This window comes from Sceloporus occidentalis, unplaced genomic scaffold, assembly GCF_023333645.1.
Source record: "Sceloporus occidentalis isolate IW3139 unplaced genomic scaffold, rSceOcc1.0.p SCAF_165, whole genome shotgun sequence".
Taxonomy (NCBI): Eukaryota; Metazoa; Chordata; class Lepidosauria; order Squamata; family Phrynosomatidae; genus Sceloporus; species Sceloporus occidentalis.
The window spans coordinates 800,985-816,551 of record NW_028317145.1 but is presented as its reverse complement, the minus strand read 5'-3'; positions in this window follow the sequence as shown (position 1 = coordinate 816,551).

Below are 15,567 nucleotides of genomic sequence, written 5' to 3'. Positions count from 1 at the left end.
ATGGCTTTGACCGCTACCATGGAATCTCTTCTAGGTACAGAAGCCAGCATGACCTTTCCAAATGATCCTTCTCCTAGTACTGAATGGAAGGTAAAGCCGGAGAGCGTCATGGGGAGAAGGCTCCGAAATCTTTTCGCAGTAAGACTGCTTTCCTCCATACTCCTGCGTCTTTTCATGGGAACCTTTCCCCTTCTGCGCTCCTCCAGATGTTCCTCTGTTCTTTCTTTCTCCTGCTGCCTCAGATTCTGGCTGCTTTTCTCGCTGTATCTACACCGCTTTTTGTCATGTTCGGAGCTGCCTGTGCTGGTTCTGGGGCGTTTTGTTGTGTCCTTTGCCCTCACACACAGGCTGCTCTCCTCCCTCTCTTTAGGAGTACGTTTGGTCCTCTTCCTCGCTCTCCCTCTTTCTTCCTGAGTATTGCTACTCTCTTTCTTCTTTTTGAGCACAGGGACTCTACTGGCCGAGTGCTCCTTGTTCTGATCCGTACTCCTTTTTGCGGTGTTAGTGCAAGCTGTTTTCAGTCTTTTGAAAAACTTGCGCAGTTTTCTGGGGCAGGATCTCTTTACAATCCACCTAAGTCCATGGAGGAAACAACACTCCTCCATAGCTCTCCTTTTAAAAGGTTCTCCTTTTAAATCTCAACAATCTCTGATGTTCTTGGTAACAACACTTCAAGTCTGCTATGAGTAGCTGCTTACAAGTGCCAAGCGCCCAAATACACTGAGGAAGCAGGTGAACGCGTTCCAGCTTTACAGTGATATTGATGTCACAATTCACTGCTCACATTGTGAGATCACAAGGATGACTCTTCTGCTTTATGGATGTAAGTACTCTAGTGGATTCCTTTTAATTTATTGATGGGGCATCTTTGTATCTATCATATAAAATGACCAGGGTCTTAATGTTTGGTGAATTTAGATACTGCAAACAAATGTCCCCATCCCCAAGGTTGCAATTTTCTAGACTTCCATTAAAAAACCAAAAAACTGCTTCAAACTGCTTACATTTAGTTGCTGGCCACATGGACGTCCTCACCTCCTGTGTGTAAATTAAAATTGGGGTAAGAAGTATCTGTCTGAAACGATAATCTTTCCATTCGAAAGTACCGAGTACTGTTTGATGACCAAACTACTTATGCAGGCCTACACCTTACAGCCCAACCATCCTGGATTTTGCAGGGCAGTCCCAATTTTCAGACCTAAAATCTTTAATCTTCTGTTTGTCCTGGCATTAAAAATGTGTTACTAGTATTACAGTAAAAGTTTTTTTTTTTTTTTTGCCATGTCTGTGGAGCTCCATATTAGCCATTTGTATGAGTTCTGTCTCTGTTATTTTACTTGTACTTGAGAAGCACCCTGACTCCTTTTCATACCGCCCGTGGGGAACCAATGTCTTAGAGGGAGATTTAGGTAAATAAGGAATTGGCCTTTTAGATATTAAGACTTTAGTGCCACTGCCATAAATAATCAGCTTATGAGATAAAACCCACTTTTCTTCAAGGCTAAACATCCTTATTGTATATACAGCCCGTGGCGTATTCTGGCCGAGGCTTACAGTCTGGAGACACGTTTTAATGTTTTACTCTTTGTATTTTAGCGTTAATAAATAATATTTATTCGCATGAATATGGTTTAATATGAAACCTTGAAAGAATGTAATCTTTGGCTAGTACTCTGAAACTAATGGTTAAACATACATGCTTGAGTCTTTATGGTGTAAAACACCCTTTGTCATGAAGGGGTTAACTGCAAACATATGCAAAGTGGGGCAGCACTGAAGAAAGGTGTGTTTTATGTCGTATTGCCCCAAAAAACATTCTTTATCTGCAGTCCAGGGGGTAATATATGCTCCTCCTCTCCCCCGGGCACCACAAACCTATGCTGCATGATGGACCCCGTTACTTCGGGGCTAATCGGAGAAAGAACAGTAAATGTTCTCCGGTCCGACAGCCGTCTGTTAAAAATTAAGGAAACAATTCGGAAAACTCAGCTTTTGCGGTTTAAAAAAACCCAAAAAAAACCATCATGGATTTTAGATGCTGTGAAGTACAGAGAGAGACATATTGAGAAGCAACTTCATTTTGATTTTATTTTAATGAACGTATTGAAACTTTGAACGCTAGAAAGTTGCGATAATAATTTAAAAGCGAGAAAAAGTTGCAGTTTTGCCTCCGGCAGCCAGTTGTAAGAGCGAAGAGAATTGCACAGAGATGGATGATTCTCCATGGCAGGAGGGCAGCGAAGTCCAGCTCAGAGATCCCAACATCTGCCGTCTCCAGGCCGAGGAGACATGGTAGTGACCGCACAGCCAAAAGGAATTCCCAGTTTGTGGTAGATCAGGGGCGTCCAACCTGCGGCTCCCCAGCTGCTTCAGGACTACATCTCCTATACAGAAGAAGTGGAAAAAACGGGGCTGCAGTGGTAGGGGCGGCGGTGGCAACAGAGTCCCCAGTGTTCTTCTTCGGGGACGACCAAAGCCGAAGCAAGGGAGACCTGATCTTCTAGGGTTCTCCCTGAAAAGAGAACTCACTGGTGTCCTTAAAAAGCTGAGTCTTTGGGCACCCAGCTTCGCTGTGGCATTTCTCAGTCTACAAAAAAAACCATGTCAGGTGCAAACAATATGCAAACGGTGCGCCATTACTGGCCCCAACAGTACCACCAGCAGCCATAGGCCGGGGGGCATATTAAGATTAAAGTGAGAAAAGCAAGAAGTACAGCGAAGAGTCCAAGGTGCAGAAGGCATGCTTACCAACCTCACCGGTGAAGTGCACTTATGCTCCGGCAGACCAGACCAGGAGATACTAATTACAGCACCTCGGACTTCCTCTATTTATTTATCGTTTATATAAGTTGTATTAAATTGTGTTGTACATGGTTTGATTTCTTTGAGTAGAAACACATGCCCCACACTCAATATCTTATTATTGCAGGAAAACAAATAAGTCAAAGTTAAAAAATAACTAGTTTAAAAGCAGATGTTGTACAAGCAAATAACACACAATAGTAACGTTACATTGTGTGTGTTATTTTGGAACACGTTGTGAGTTGACAGAGAACATTGCTGTAACTGTTTACAGAGGCTTGAATGTATTGTGTACAGTATGTGGAGAAATAAAAGTCAATTAATAAAATGTTTAAATGAATCCATTAGTAATCACTGAAATATAAATAAACTTAAAGGATTTTATTAAACTGGGTGAAACCAAGATAATATATAAAGTATGCAAATGACACACTGGATGCTGTACAGGTAACTAAAGGGGTTTTAATTGAGTTTACTTTTATGGGGCTGTATAGTTTAAAGAACTGCAACATGGTAACATTTGTGTGATGCTGTAGGTTCAATCGTCAATGACAAGAAGAAGAGGATCAGCGTCTGATGAGTGGAGATAAATTTGCTTTGGCAGTGAAGTTCTAGAGATCTTCAGGAGAGGAAGCTTGAAGGATGAAAGATCTTCCAGACATCTCAAGCCATTCCGGTAGCTGGAGAAAACAAGAATAAGAAACCTGTGATTATGAAAGCCAGGAAAATCATGGTAAGAAAATGACACGTTCTTATGGGAAGAATGAATAGAGGAGATGTTTAAGGAGCAATGTGGACAAACTGACAAATACAAGATCAAACAATGTAGGGCAAGTGATCACATAATGCATAGAAGATGAAATGGAGAACAAGACACAATTGTTACATGTAAGAAATGTTAGGGACAGGAGATACCGACCTGTTACAGATCTGCCTGGAACAGGCTTTGAAGGATAGTTGACACAAATTCACATCTGAGCATCACACCTGGCATAGGTAACAAAAAAGATCATTAAAATGAAATCTCATCCTATGCACAAATCAAAATAAGTTGAATTTACAGCATATATACGGCCTGAAGATACAGTCATCACTAGACAAGAACCAATGGGGGAATAGGAGGGAGGAATTAGTAAAGGAAAATAAGCTTGTTGGTTTTAAATAAAACTAGTTATTGGGTAATTTTGTGTTTATGACAAATAAAAAGAAGAGACTCACAGACAAAAGACTTCCAGTCTGAAGGGTTCATTCCTCAGGCACCAGGAGAATATGACACTGACGCAAGATCTTCTAAGCAGGTTTGAAGATCTGTGCAAAAGGAAGAGGAATGGTTTCAGCAGCCAGACTGAGCAACCGTGGAATTTGTAATAAGCTTCTTAAAGGTTTAATAACTTACAATGAAAGTAAAAGACCTTCTGAAATGATTCAACTGCCTCGTTTTGTTCCATGGTACATCGGATCATCCTGCATGTAGCACTAAGTCCAGGAGTATATGTGGTTAACTTGGTCAATGCTTGATCTGAGAGAAAGAAGAAATAGATGCCAGGAACCAGATAGACAAGTAACCGTAGCCCAAACATTAATTAAAATAAGTTATACATTTAAATATTTCCTATCTCTAATCTCAATAGTAAGCATTTACAGCAAATACAGTCTGAAGATTTACTTACTTGTACCAACTTTACAAGTAGGTCCCAGAAGAAGTTTCTGAAGAACCAATAATGGAATAGGAGAATGAGTAAATGAATAATAGCTTGCAGGTTTTAGTTTGCTAAAATCTAAATCCATGCGGAATTCTAAATATGAAGAGAAACAAGAAATGAGTAATAAGTTAGTACATGTATACTATTTTAAACTACCCATAACCTTTAGTAGGGGACAAGAGACTTACAGATAAAAGACAGAATTCATTCTAAATGTTTCCGGTTTGAAGGGTTCTTTCCTCAAGCACCGGGGACAGTTTCAGCTGCCAGACAAAGCGAACCTCTTGAAGGTTTAATAACTCAAAAGACCTTCTTAAATGAATCAGTGCCCTTGTTTAGTTCTGTCCGTGGTACATGTGATCATCATGTTCCACTTGTTTCAGTCCAATTGGTCCACGCTGGATCTAGAACAAAGAAGAAACACATTTTAAGAAGCAGATAGACCTTTTCCCTCTACTACATTGTGTAGGGTAGGAATACTACTTGTAATTTGGTAGAATGTGAGATCATCTGCTGTGTTGTAGGTGCTTTTGTGTGATGTAGGACAGCAAAGGATCCTCTACTTTGATGTTACGTAGCATGGAAGCCCGTCTGTGACACAGTATGACAGGGGACAGCAGACTGCATGGCTCCCAGCAGTCCTGCTTTGCGTGTGGCCACTCGATCTCGCTACCGATCTCTAGCTCTGTCCCAAAAAGAGAAGACAGAGGAAGAGCTCTATGGGACAGCAGGATTCAGAACCACATTTCTTCAATTCTGATTATATTCTCTGGTGTTTGGAACACTGGAGAATGCATGTGCAGTAACATTCTATCCTCTGTGAATCAGGACCCCGGGGGACAGAGCTTAAAGGTAAGCTCTACTATGCATGCGCCCACCCACCACCCCCCCTGCATCCCGATTCACTGGGGGTAAAAGTTGGGAGGTATGTGTTAGAGGCCAGATGGAGTCTCGCTGCTAAGTTTTTAGGCAGTGCGCATGTGCAGTAACATTGTATCCTCTGTGAATCAGGACCCCGGGGGACAGAGCTTAAAGGTAAGCTCTACTATGCATGCGCCCACCCACCACCCCCCCTGCATCCCGATTCACTGGGGGTAAAAGTTGGGAGGTATGTGTTAGAGGCCAGATGGAGTCTCGCTGCTAAGTTTTTAGGCAGTGCGCATGTGCAGTAACATTCTATCCTCTGTGAATCAGGACCCCGGGGGACAGAGCTTAAAGGTAAGCTCTACTATGCATGCGCCCACCCACCACCCCCCCTGCATCCCGATTCACTGGGGGTAAAAGTTGGGAGGTATGTGTTAGAGGCCAGATGGAGTCTCGCTGCTAAGTTGTTGAACAGCAGGACAAGGTGCAGCACTACGATGTTGGACAGCAATGAAGTTCTGTGTGGTGTTGTGTTGCATTAAATGCTTTTCTGTGATGTTGGACAGCGTGTGGAATGGCTGTGCTGTGCTGTTAGACAGCTGAAGTAGAGGCTTTGCAGTGGTGTTGGACAGAGCAGGTGGAATTGCCGCGCTGTGATGTTGGACAGAGCAGGTGGAATTGCCGCGCTGTGATGTGGGACAGAGCAGGTGGAAGTGCCGCGCTGTGATGTTGGACAGAGCAGGTGGAATTGCCGCGCTGTGATGTTGGACAGAGCAGGTGGAATTGCCGCGCTGTGATGTGGGACAGAGCAGGTGGAAGTGCCGCGCTGTGATGTTGGACAGCTGTAGAAGGTGGTTTTCTGTGATGTGGACAGCAGGTGGAGTTGCTGTGTTGTTGAGGTAGGCGCTCTGCTGTGGTGGTGGACAGCTCTGCTGTGGTGGTAGATGAATCAGGGAGGTGACACCCTGGACTGCTGGTCGTCGTCCAACAGGAGAGTTTTCAGGCAAGATCTTCAAGCTGAATCCTGAATAAAAGAGAATTTGTTCCCATCTCAGATGTTGGATACATGGAGGGATGTTTATTCCCTCCATTTGGGGCTAACAAAAGACAGGTCAGGCAAATCCCAACTTTTTTTGTTTTTGTTACAATTAGCCCCCTGTACAGATGAAAAGGATATATCCTGGGAACTGAGGTGAAGATCTCCAGTTGGGTTCTGCAAGAAAAAAGCGGAAAGTTCCTTGATTTCAAAAACACATCATAATGTATACTATGGCGGCAGGTACGTAATAACAAACCGCTCGTCAGTTGTCATTAGATGGGCTCGTTAGCAATGATTAATTGGTGGAAGGAAATGTATCAAGGCTCGAAAGAAGAAATCATATACAGTAACTTTACATGTGTGTGGGGGTTCTCTTTGTGCACGGGACGTGTGCTTACATCATTAAGTACTTTTTAAGGTTCAAGAGCAATAAGTTGTGATATTAGAACTTAGTGGCTCTAAAGCATTTTGTAATGGCTACACGTACCACCAGAGGCAGGTATGGGGGACAGATTTTGCGTTGTTCCAAATGGTCCCAGTTCAAGATGCCGAAGAAAGGATGCACTCTTATATCACCATTCGTCCCAAGCCGGCATTCTGGATCTTTAAGCAGAAGCTGAGAAAGCAAAAGAAAAATGTTTTTTTTGCATTCGAATTTCCTGACGTATTTAGCCAAGTTTTTGTTGAGTTTAGTAAACCATATTTTGCCCATTCCAGAATCTGCTGCACGACAGTCCCTTATTGTCTATAAAAGTTCCTGTATAGCCACCTTCTCAGGACATTTGTGATCCACTCACCTTCATGAGGATGTCTTTCTGATCTGCTAGCAGCCAGCTTGGGTACGGGATGTCATTGTGAACGGTGCAGTCCCGGTACTCCCTCTTGCGCTGTGATGATGTAACTGGGACCCTTCCCACCAGCATCCGGTACAGAGTGACTCCAAACGACCACCAGTCTGCGGAGGCGCCATATTTCTTCTTCAGAAAAACCTGCAAAACAAGTTCAATATGTGTAAAATGTAGTTAGGTAATGCATTGTAAAATAAGGGTTTAGATTAAATATTAAAAGGTTTAGATTAAATATAGCATTAATCTGATTAATAAATTCTCACCTCAGGGGCCATATATTTTCTGGTCCCAACTACGCCTTTGGTTTTGGCTGCTCCGATGATCTTCTCCACAACAAGGCCGAAATCGCAGATCTTCAGGTGTCCCTCGCTGGTCATCAACACGTTCCCTGGCTTCAGGTCCCTAAATGATTCAGATAAAGAAAATGTTCATTTTCCTCTTAAGAATTCAGAAAGATTTTGAAATGGAATAAATGGTGAGATGAAGGGAACTTGGGGTGATGGAAGACTCAACAAAAGAGCAAGAGAATGGACAGTTGAGAGCAGAACTAATTTTTTTAACCGATGAACTATTCCATGGCTGTGCAGAAACTGAAGACCGCAGGTGATCTCTGCAGCGTAGAACCTGCCAGAAGGACACAAACAGTTTAGTGAGTAGTTTCTAAATATTAGCAAAGGGTTATTTACAGCGATAGAGAGCATCTGATTTCACTGCATTGGGATTAAAGCTAGAGGAGCCATTTAAACAGCATGGAAATGATCATTGGCTTTATGTCTACTCTATTGCTCACACTGCAGCACTGGTTCCCATCCGGCCGTTCCTCCTCAGGTGGTTTGACAGGCTGCCTCCGCTCACGTTCTCCATGACGAGAAAGACGCGGTGCTTATTTTGAACATAGAGCAAAAACAGTTACAGTCATGCAGAGACTAATAGTACAGTGTCATGCAGATCTTCTGTAGAAATGGCGCATGGTAGAAGGTGAAAGAACGGGAATAGGCTGCAGATCAACAGACAATTCCGTACCTGGGTGTGAAAAGCACCAAAGCCGTGGCAGAGGAATGGGCTTTCTGCTGCTAGCTCCAAGACTCGTCTTTCCCGCATGATGTCTTCTTTCCATGATGAGCTGCGTTTGATGATCTTAACAGCCACCGGATGTTTACTGCTCCTCCATGACGCAAGCATGACCTGAGATAACCAGGAAGGGGTGACACAGTTATAATTGATATGTGAAATGTGAAGCTCATTATCAACATAGAAAGGTGCAGTTTGATAGCAGATCAGATCCATTCAGCCCATCCAACGTCCTAATGTAAAGACTCAAACTGTAATCAGTCCTTGGTCTTACTTTGTATTCAGGAGCCTATTCCATGTATGTTTAAATTATGTCACTGTTTTGTCCTCTACCACTTGTTCTGGGAGGCTATTCCACTCACTCCGTCCACTATAATATAGATGCGTAAATCTAATTTTAAAACTAGTCGTAGAATACTTAACCCAGCCCTATAGGTTCAATGTCTTAATCTGCAAAGACAACCTGAGACCACCTTTTAATGAACAGAATAATATAGGCTCCAGATGCCTTTTTAACATCGACATCTCATTTTATCTCAGATGTAGTTTACCTAATTATTACATTTGCAGTTTTGGGTAGAAGGCCGACCCCATAGCATTTAAAGCCTATTGATTTTAGTCCTTTAAGCATTTTCATTTAAATCTGTTACTATGATAAAATTACCTGATTCATAGAAACATAGAATCTACCAGCAGACCCATCCAGCCCATCGAGTGTACAGACTCACAGCTTAATCAGTCCTTGGTCTTGCCTTAGATTCAGGAACCATCTGCCTATACCATGTATTACCACTTCTGCTGAGAGGCCATTTATCTATCACCCTCTTGGTAAAGTTTCCTGACTTTACATGGAATCCCCTCACCCTTCAGTTTCACATTATAACTTCAGGATTCCCCTTTAGCCTTTAAAAAAAACACATGCACATTTTTCTGCATCTTTTATTATAGGGGAAAAAAACATCATTTTATCTTAATACCCGGCACATCCTGATGTATAAATGACACCAATGCGCTTGCACATCCACTTTTCCTTAATCTGGCAATATGGACACTCAGTAGGCCTGGCAGTCTCTGGTATATACTGAACATTTCACTCATTACTGTTCCATTTAGTTACAAAGATAAAGTTAAGATCTTTTCATATTAATGAAGGAATGATGTTGGACATGAGTGACAGCTGTACGAGCCAATCAGTATCTCCCACCTGCCTAACTGCCGCTGCCGCGTAGAGTGTCCAGTAACTGCTCAGTGTGCTTCTCCTGTATAATAGACACCGGATACAATGTATCAAGCTCTACCTTTGCTGCTCTCACAGTCCAAACCCGAGGATATCGTCTCCTAGCCTTAAGTGTAAAGCTTGTGTGTTTGGAATGAATGAAAATAAACAGCTATTGGAGGCCGTACCTTCTATAATATGGGCTGTGTTCAAACTGATTTATTGGATTAAAGTGTCACTGTTTTCCCTACCTAGGATGATCCCAGAAGTAAGACAAAGGCATGTTTTATGTGTTTTTTTGTTACATATTTCCCCTAAAAACTTTTTCTGTACCCCTAGATAAAAGAAACACGTTACTCACTTTGCCAAATCCACCTCTTCCCAGCTCAGAATAGAAGGTGAAGTCTGTGAGGCTGAGGGGCTTCCTGGGTCCATCTTCTGATCCGCTGGGCTCTCCTGCAGGGCTCTTCCTCCTCTTCTTTCTTCCGCGGTCCGTCTCGCTTCCTTGGGAGCTGTGTTTCTTCCGTTTTTGCTGGTCGTCCCGGGGTAGATCTTCGGTCCTCTCTCCCTCCTCTTTTCCTGGTGGTTCAGGGTTCTTCGGGTCTTCATCCTGTCGTCCACGTTTCCAAGCCGCTAGGAATGGCATTTCTCCAAGTAAAACGCTGTTCTCGCACCAATAGTATACACCACTGGGAATCAAGAACTGATAGCTAATAACTGTCATTTGCCCCATATATAGAGGCTGTCACATATAGAATATGATGACCTCATGCCCACGGCCGTGCGACTTGGCATGCGGGATTAAGGCGGCCATCTTTGTGTTTTTTTTACATTTCAAATGTGTTTTTGAAATATCGAAGTCCCCTTACTGTTTTTGATAGTAAAATATAGTGTTTTCATGAGCAATATGCTGATAGAACAGGGCCCCGGATCTACCGGCACCAAAGATCCCAAACGGGCCAGCATTTTTGGATCTCTCAGTTTTACAGTCATATTAATCAAAATGATTGAAACTGACTTAATTACTGAGGTTTGAACAAATAAATACCAGTCTTTTGTTTTGTGAAGTGTACTGAAAGCCATGCATATGGTACTTATATGTTAAAACTGATATAAATAAATTTGCTTTATGGGTAACATATATAAAGGTGTTTGATGAACGCTTCATCATTGACGAAGTTGTTGATATAGAATGCAAACATAGAATGCACATTAAGTTTATATCAATACAGAAGAGGTGGAAGCAATTTGTACACCAAACATGGGTTTATTGTAATGAATTATAACATTATAGAAAAGAAATATATTTTAACACCTAGATAATTTAAGGGGATAAATTAAAAAATTGTGAAAAACAGTTCTCAGTATATAATAATTTTGCCGAAAACAAGAAACATAATGTTTATCCAAGATGACTGTAAAAATGAAGTATATTGGTTCTTTGACACAACTCTTAATTTAGATAAATTGCAACCTGTCAAATTTTTTTTTTTTAAAGAACGCCTTTTTTTTCCGTGAAGCTTGCTTGTATAGCCAGAGGTATCAGCTGTAGACAGAGAGAAGTGCTCATGCCGTTGTACAAAGCACTGTTGAGACCTCACTTGGGTTAATTTAGCGACAGTTATGGTTAATGGGGTGTTTAGGGTTAATTTAGGGGCAGTTATGGTTGATGGGATCTTTAGGGCAAATTTAGGGGCAGTTATGGTTGATAAGGTATTTAGGGTTAATTTAGGGGCAGGATTGGCTGATGGGGTATTATGGGTTAATTTAGGGACAGGATTGGCTGATGGGGTCTTTAGGGTTAATTTAGGGGCAGTTATGGTTGATGGGATCTTTAGGGCTAATTTAAGGGAGTTATGGTTGATAGGGTATTTAGGGTTAATTTAGGGGCAGTTGTGGTTGATTGAGTCTTTAAGGTTAATTTAGGAACAGTTATGGTTAATGGGGTGTTAAGGGTTAATCTGGAGGCAGTTGTGGTTGATGGGGTCTTTAGTGCTAATTTAGGGGCAGTTATGGTTAGTAGGGTATTTAGGGTTAATTTAGGGGCAGTTGTGGTTGATGGGGTCTTTAGGGTTAATTTAGGGGAAGTTATGGTTAATTACACTGTTAATGTTAATTTAGGGGCAGTTATGGTTGATGGGGTCTTTAGGGCTAATTTAGGGGCAGTTATGGCTGATGGGGGTATTACGGGTTAATTGAGTGGCAGGATTGGTTGATCGGGTCTTTTGGGTTAATTTAGCGGCAGTTATGGTTAATGGGGTGTTTAGGGCTAATTTAGGGGCAGTTATGGTTGATGGGATCTTTAGGGCAAATTTAGGGGCAGTTATGGTTGATAGGGTACTTAGGGTTAATTTAGGGGCAGGATTGGTTGATCGGGTCTTTTAGGTTAACTTAGCGGCAGTTATGGTTAATGGGGTGTTTAGGGTTAATTTAGGGCCAGTTGTGGTTGATGGGGTCTTTAGGGCTAATTTAGGGGCAGTTGTGGTTGATGGCGTCTTTAGGGTTAATTTAGGGGCAGTTATGGTTAATGGGGTCTTTCGGGTTAATTTAGGGGCAGTTATATTTGATGGGGTGTTTAGGGTTAATTTAGGGGCATTTATGGTTAATTACATCGTTAGGGTTAATTTAGGGGCAGTTATGGTTGATGGGGTCTTTAGGGCTAATTTAGGGGCAGTTATGGCTGATGGGGAATTACGGGTTAATTTATGGGCAGTTATGGTTAATGGGGCATTGGGGTTAATGTAGGGGCAGTTATGGTTTATGGGGTCTTTAGGGTTAATTTAGGGGCAGCTATGGTTATTGGGGTCTTTCGGGTTAATTTAGGGGCAGTTATATTTGATGGGGTGTTTAGGGTTAATTTAGGGGCATTTATGGTTAATTACATCGTTAGGGTTAATTTAGGGGCAGTTATGGTTGATGGGGTCTTTAGGGCTAATTTAGGGGCAGTTATGGCTGATGGGGAATTACGGGTTAATTTATGGGCAGTTATGGTTAATGGGGCATTGGGGTTAATTTAGGGGCAGTTATGGTTTATGGGGTCTTTAGGGTTAATTTAGGGGCAGCTATGGGTATTGGGGTCTTTAGGGTTAATTTAATGCTGAGGACTGAGGGTTAATTTAAATTAATAAAGTTAACTTAAGGTTCAGTTAGAGGTAAAGGGGTGCAAACTAAGGGGAATCTAAATCCTGGGGACAGTGAAGATTAACCCAGTACTTATTTATAAAAGTATTGTGTCAGTGTGCTGTGAACGAGTCTGAATCTATGAGGGCACTATGGCATATCTGGGGAGGACGGAATGGCATATCTGGGGGTATAAGGCATACTGGGGTATAAGGCATATCTGGGGAGGACGGAATGGCATATAAGGGTTCACAGTGGCATATCAGAGGGTATAAGGCATATAGGGTGGCGTATCTGGGGGTATGTGGCATATCTGGCAGGCAGTGTGGCATGCCTGGGCTCAAATAACTGGGGGGGCAGGTTGGGAAATCAAAAAGTTGTTGTTTTTTTTATCAAAGTTTTTTTCTGCTGTTTGTTTTTAACATCCTGTTTGTTTAATAAATTATTTGAAATGAAAAATTTACATTTATTTTTTTATCCGATTAATCGAAACAATAATCGTCCAACTAATCGATTATGAAAAACATAATGCTTCTTTTAAACATTTCCCCATGTACATAGATCATCAATAGGCCACTGAATCAAAATTTTTGGTAAGGCCCCTGCCCCTTAATATGCCTATTTTATAGACTACATATTGGCAGAAATTAAGGATAACAACTACCGATGAGCCATTTCTGTTTGGCGATTGCAAGATATTGGTCTAATGTGCAATGACAATAAGGTTGATAGTACATTGTTACTGGCTGGCACGGCTGTCAGGGTAATGGCATTAACACACCCATAGTGAAATATATATACATATTGGAGGGGTCCAAAATGCGTCCTTCTAGGTCCAATGATACCGGGCTCAGTCCTGGAAATAAGAGATGCCGAGGAAGAATGTGATGGATTAGTACTTGAAAGTTATTAAAGACATGCTAAGGAATCGAAGGACAACAGTAATAACGGTTGAACGCTGAGTAGTGGGTGTTATTTCAAAATCTATAATTTCCTTATTATGGGAAAAATAGAAACCTTTAGAAATTATAGGGTATGCTATCACATGACTTAAGTTACATTGGGCCCACATAAAGTGGATTACTTAAAATCCAGTTTTACAATACACAATCTGTGTATGACGTCTTAAAAGCAGAAGGTCCTAGACATGTAGAGCGATCTGTGAACAATGGTACCTGTAGTTATACAACATGAAGGAAACAATAACAAAAAAATGCAGGTGTTTCTCAAATTTATTCTGATTTTATGATGTTAATTGGAAACCACTGATCTTGATACACTTGGCCAGGGCTCCGTCCATCCTTCAGGCCATCCAGTCTGGAGTGACAAAGGAAAAGCCAGAGAGACTCTGGCTGCCCGATGAAGAGGACGTGCAAGATGCAGAGGACATGTCACATGAAGAGGACATGTAAGATGATGAGTCCTCTGTGGTGTCCAAATCTAATGTAATCTCCTGGAGTGTCTGCAAGCGGATATTTGGTGTTGATGGCTGGTACGGGGGAGTTGAACGGCGGCTCTCTATATCCTCCCACTCAATGTTCTGGAAGAATGGATGCTGCCTAATACATCCTGCGCTCGAGAGGCGATACTGAGGATGTTTCCTCAAAAGATGCTTCAAGATGTCACCAGCTTCTTCAGAGAGCTGTTTGATATACCGAGGTCTTTCATGTAAAATGGAATAGACTATATAGAATGGTAAAGCCCCGTTAAGCATCTGGAATAGAATCACCCCAAAGGACCACCAGTCCACAGCAACACCGTATGCTTTGTTCTCATGTATTTCCGGGGCCATGTACAAGAATGTTCCACATTCTCCTTCTGCTTCTGCTGTTCCAAAAATACCTTCTGCAACAAGACCGAAATCACAGATCTTTGCATGGCCCTCTCCGTCAAGCAAGATGTTGTCCGGCTTCAGGTCTCGATGTATAACGCCCCGAGAGTGGAGGAACTGAATGCCACAGATGATTTCTGCTGAATAAAATGCAGCTGTGGTGTCGGTGAGGCAGCCCACACTGTTTATATATGACTTGAGGCTTCCACCAGCCATATATTCCATCGCAAATAATACGCATCTCTCAGTTTGGAATGCTGCATATCCGTGACACAGGAACGGGCTGTCTCGAGCCATCTCCAGCATCCTCCTCTCTTTCAGTAAGTCTTGGGGGTTTATGGCTTTCTTGCGGATGGCTTTGACCGCTACCATGGAATCTCTTCTAGGTACAGAAGCCAGCATGACCTTTCCAAATGATCCTTCTCCTAGTACTGAATGGAAGGTAAAGCCGGAGAGCGTCATGGGGAGAAGGCTCCGAAATCTTTTCGCAGTAAGACTGCTTTCCTCCATACTCCTGCGTCTTTTCATGGGAACCTTTCCCCTTCTGCGCTCCTCCAGATGTTCCTCTGTTCTTTCTTTCTCCTGCTGCCTCAGATTCTGGCTGCTTTTCTCGCTGTATCTACACCGCTTTTTGTCATGTTCGGAGCTGCCTGTGCTGGTTCTGGGGCGTTTTGTTGTGTCCTTTGCCCTCACACACAGGCTGCTCTCCTCCCTCTCTTTAGGAGTACGTTTGGTCCTCTTCCTCGCTCTCCCTCTTTCTTCCTGAGTATTGCTACTCTCTTTCTTCTTTTTGAGCACAGGGACTCTACTGGCCGAGTGCTCCTTGTTCTGATCCGTACTCCTTTTTGCGGTGTTAGTGCAAGCTGTTTTCAGTCTTTTGAAAAACTTGCGCAGTTTTCTGGGGCAGGATCTCTTTACAATCCACCTAAGTCCATGGAGGAAACAACACTCCTCCATAGCTCTCCTTTTAAAAGGTTCTCCTTTTAAATCTCAACAATCTCTGATGTTCTTGGTAACAACACTTCAAGTCTGCTATGAGTAGCTGCTTACAAGTGCCAAGCGCCCAAATACAC